General features: G+C 50.2%; 1 protein-coding gene across 1 annotated transcript in view; it reads left to right on the top strand.

Annotated features, from left to right (window-relative positions):
* The first annotated feature begins 2,068 nt into the window (after positions 1-2,068).
* Positions 2,069-4,863, top strand: part of IGSF21 (immunoglobin superfamily, member 21) — a 109,684-nt gene continuing 106,889 nt past the window's right edge. Inside the window, exon 1 of the mRNA XM_011993106.1 lies at positions 2,069-2,101. The gene's annotated coding sequence lies outside the window, so the exon portion shown is untranslated. The remainder of the gene's footprint in view (positions 2,102-4,863) is intronic.

Here is a 4,863-nt window from a genome sequence, read left to right on the forward strand (position 1 = left end):
GCTTGGAAATTGACACACGTCTGTGATGTCCGCCAATTCCACTGGTCAAAACAGTCTCCAAACAGATCTAGTTTCAGAGGGAGAGATCATAGACCACCCCAGCCACCCGCCAACCCACCATCTCTCAGTGCAGGAATCTTAAAGAATATGTGCCATCTTTCATCCACACATTCCTTCCTCTCATTATCATCACCTTCTTCATTTGCTGAGAGCTGGGGGCACAAGCCATTGTCTGGGGCCAAATCTATCCTGCAGATTGTGTTAATTTCATCTACACTGGGGTTTCTGTTTTTAATTAGATGACTTGGACCTGCATAGACTCCCTGTCTCAACACTGGTCCCAGCCTTCCCACAGCCTGCCAGGGGCTCACAACTTGGCTCCCGGGCCATCACTTGGAGGTCCTGGATTAGCAGGTGCAAGGGACAAGTTGGATGGGTCACACAAAACGACACTCATACATACAAATTATCAGGACTTTTATATAACTCAGCTCTCCCAGTCCGATTTCTGTAAATAAATGCTGGTTCAACAAATGTGTAGACCTTTTTTGAAGTCTCCAAGATGGTGTTGGGGAAAGAGCCGGGACTGAGAGACCCAGGGACCCATGTTCTTGTCACCCTACTGCCCGGTGGCCTTGAATAGATCACCTGGCCTCCCTGGGCTGTTGCTTCTGCGTTGTGCAGAACCAAGAAAAGATGTCACCCCTGCATCGTGCAGGACAAAGGCTGGGGTCACCTCAAATTTGAGGCCCAGCTCCTGCCTCTTGTCTTGGGCAGATCACTCCATCACTCTGGCCTCGGTTGCCTCCTTTGAAGATTGGGGCCACAACGTGAATCCCGCGGGGCTGTTGCAAGGATGAAATACAGTGCCAGGCACAGAGCACTTGGTCCTGGCAGGCCCTCCTGTCCACTCTGATGCTCTGTGCCTGCGTGGGGCCTTTGGAGGCCAAACTCCCCCGCCCTAGCTGAGACTCACTCACCTCTGTGTCTAGCACAGGGGCTGACACATAGTAGGTGCTCAGGGAAGCCTTGTTGGATTGAACTGACGCTTTGTCAAACAAAGTAGTAGCAAGAGAAATGAAAACATGTGATCTTTTTTTTTTTAAAAAAAGGAAACTTGTATAAGAATGTTCTTAGCAGCTTGAAGCATAGCAGAGCCCAACTGGAAACTGTCCAGGTGCCTTTTAACAAGAGAACAGCTAAACAAACGTGGTGTCTCCTTGATATGGCATACTACTCAGTGATTAAAAGGAATAAACCATGGTACACACACAGCAGGGGCGGAGCTCAAAAACATGATGCTGGGAGAAAAGAGCCTTCATTGGAAACTACGTACCGTATAATTCGTTGATACGAAATTCTAGAACAGGATAAAATGTGAGAAACAGATCAGAATAATGATCATCTCTTGGGTGAGGTTTGGCTGGGAAGGAGCGGAGAGAATTTTCTGGAGTGACAGTTGTGTTCTGCATCCTGAGACGGGCTCAGCTGACACTGGTGCATGCATTTGCCAACACTCAAAAAGAACACTGAGAGGTACTCTTGAGATGTGTGCAATTCATTATATGTAAATTTGACCTCAAAAGGAAAGGAATTGTAAATAAATACTGAACTCTAAATAGAGGGTTTAGGTGTAAACTGTACAGGTGTCTGCAGCTCACTTTGGAAGTCATCAAATAAATGAGGCTGTGTGTCTGCATCGAGAGGGATGAATGGAGGGTAGGGGAAGATATGATAAAGCAAACATGGTTGCATTTATTTATTTATTTATTTATTTATTTATTTTATTTTGAGACAGAGTCTCGCTCTGTCGCCCAGGCTGGAGTGCAGTGGCACGATCTCAGCTCACTGTAACCTCTGCCTCCCAGGTGCAAGCAATTCTCGTGCCTCAGCCTCCTGCGTAGCTGGGATTACAGGCGCCCCCACCACACCTGACTAATGTTTACATTTTTAGTAGAGACAGGGTTTCACCATGTTGGTCAGGCTGATCTCAAACTCCTTCGCTCAAGCAATCTGCCTGCCTCAGCCTCCGAAAGTGCTGAGATTACAGGCATGAGCCACCGCGCCCAACCCGTGTTCACATTTTAATTGTGGAAGCCAGGTAATAGGTATACGGGTGTTTGCCTTAAAGTTTTTCACACTTTCCTGCATGTTGGGAAATGTTCACAATCAAATGTTGGGGGAAGAAAACATGAGGCTGTAGAACTAAGCTGGGGCTTATCTCTGAGCCTCATCTATAAAATGCAGACAGCACCATCCAGACAGGGGTCCCTGGGATCAAACAAGAAGCAGTGAATAAAGAGGAGCCCATGGGGAACTGGCAGGAAGTAACTTGATTCTTCTAAGCAAGCGGGGCCCCGCCTCCTCATTAGGATGTCAGCTTACATGTGACCTTCTGAGGCTGCCCTCCTCTGGTCACCCATCTCTTCTAGCCATCACCCTATGTTAATGTCTGCATGGTAGTTCTCTCTAACTGATACATCTCTTCCATCTTCCTTAATTTAAGGTATCTGTCTCCTGACAGTAGAATGTGGATTCGAGGAGAAGAGGGACATTGTCTTATTCATGGCAATATCCCTGGCACATAGTAGGGACACAGTAACTCTTTGTGGAATGAAGGAAGCAACGAGTAGGGCCCACCTAAGCTCTAGCGTAACCCTTCAAGTGCAGAATTCTGCCACCCAGAATTTGCCTATTGCCAACGCCACCCCCATAGAACAGCAGGAAGAGAACATAGAGATCAGCCATCCCCATCCCATTTAACGGATGGGGGAGCCAAGGCCCAGAGAGGGAATGCAAACTTCCCAGCATCCACTACCAGTGAGTGGCTGAGCAGAGATGGACCCAGGTCTCCTGGCTCCCAGCTCAGTGCTCTTCCTCTCCAACTGGCTGCTGGGGCTCGTGGTAAAGTGCTGATTCCCAGGAACAGCCGGCAGATGGACAGACAGGCTTCACTGGGCTGGGCTGCCCTGATGCCATGTGTTAATTACAGCAGACAGGATATGCCAACCTAGCAATGTTTGCCGGTGCACCCGCCCCTCGTTTAGCAGGTGGGCAGGCTGGCGCAGGCCGCTGATCTGCCACGGGTCTGCCGGCGGCCGATCATGCTGACACAGGCCCAATTGTGCACGGCGCCTGCTGAGTGGGGTGGGCCGGGAAGATTGGCACAGTCAGGTCCCTCCCCGAGGACTGGCAGCCCCTTCTGACTGCATTGGTCAGCCAGACTGGTATAAGCTGGGCATCTGTCCCGTGATGAGCCCTTGCTGAACACAACCTGTCTACACAGGTGTGCCCACTGACCAGCAGCCCAGGGAGGTAACACGGGGACTGAGTGCTGAGCATGACTGGGGGAGAGATTGTAGGGGGTGTCACAGGCAGGGGACTGGGGGGAGATTGTAAGGGGTGTCACAGGCAGGGGATGTGGGCCAGAGCCTCGCACACAGGTATACAGATACTGGGATCAGATAGGACTCTGCCAAGCTCCCGCCCCTAGCACCTGCCCTATTGACTGGTGGGATCCAAAAATCCAGTTTGCAGCCCTGAAAGAAGGGCTGGAAAAGTGGTCTCTTCTCTCTAACCCAATGCCTCTTCCCAGTTGCCACCAGTTCTACTATTCACACCGCAGCCAGGGGGATTTCTCTGATACCAGTGGAGCTGGTCACAATCCTGTTTGAAGCCTTCAATTGTTCCCCATTTCCCTCCAATAAAATAATAGCAATAATAATATGCATTATTATTAGCATTTTACAGCTAACAGCACTCAGTTACAGCATGTGTACTATGCGAATGACACCTCCTTTTTTTGTTGTTTTGACAGAGTCTGCCTCTGTCGCCCAGGCTGGAGTGCAGTGGCATGATCTTGGCTCACTGCAACCTCCACCTCCCAGGTTCGTTCAAGCAATTCTCCTGCCTCAGCCTCCCGAGTAGCTGGTATTACAGGTGCCCACCACCATGCCCAGCTAATTTTGTGTATTTTTTTTTTTTTTAGTAGAGACGGGGTTTCGCCATGTTGGCCAGGCTGGTCTCGAACTCCTGACCTCAGGTGATCCACCCACCTTGGCCTCCCAAGTGAAAGACATCTCCTAAGCACTTTATAGGGAAGAACCTGATTCATCCTCCACCCTAGAAGGTGGTGCTACTGCTATCCTCGTTTTACAGGTAAGGAGACTGAGACAGGGAGATAGGAGACCTCAAATTGACTTGAACTCAGAGGTCTGACTCCGGAGCCTAACCACTACCAAACCCAGACTCCACATGTGTGAGCCATGACCCTCCCACACTAGGCCCTTCCACACAGCACCCCCAGAACTTGTCCTGAATTCCCCTCACTCTCTGGCCAAGCCTTGCCTTCTTGTTGATGCCTGGGGGCCCCCATGCTCTCCTCCTGTCTGCCCCAAAGACTCTGCTTCATCCTCCAAAGCAGGGCTCAGGGTCCCCTTCTGGGCAGGGCCTGCCCTGGACCCTCCCTGGCAGAGCTCCCCGGCCCCCACGCCAGCGCCGTTTCCACTCCATGTCCCGAGCACCTGCTGCTAATGTTTCTCTCCCGACCCCAACCTCCACCTCACCCATTCTGTGGACTCCCTGATGACCCCTCTGTCCACAGGCCTGGCCCGCAGGAGGTGTTTATGAATGAACAAATGAATGAATGAATGAAGGAATGAATGAATGAACGAATGAACGAACAGGTGAGTGAATGAATGAATGAATGAATAAATGAACGAACGAACAGGTGAGTGAATGAATGAATGAATGAATGAACTGGTGAGTGAATGAATGAATGAACAGGTGAGTGAATGAATGAGAAGCTGAGGTCACTCGGGTTACAGGAATGCACACTGAGGGTGCATAGTGAAGAGTGGCTTT

The sequence above is a fragment of the Mandrillus leucophaeus genome, unplaced genomic scaffold (assembly GCF_000951045.1).
Source record: "Mandrillus leucophaeus isolate KB7577 unplaced genomic scaffold, Mleu.le_1.0 Scaffold426, whole genome shotgun sequence".
Lineage (NCBI taxonomy): Eukaryota > Metazoa > Chordata > Mammalia > Primates > Cercopithecidae > Mandrillus > Mandrillus leucophaeus.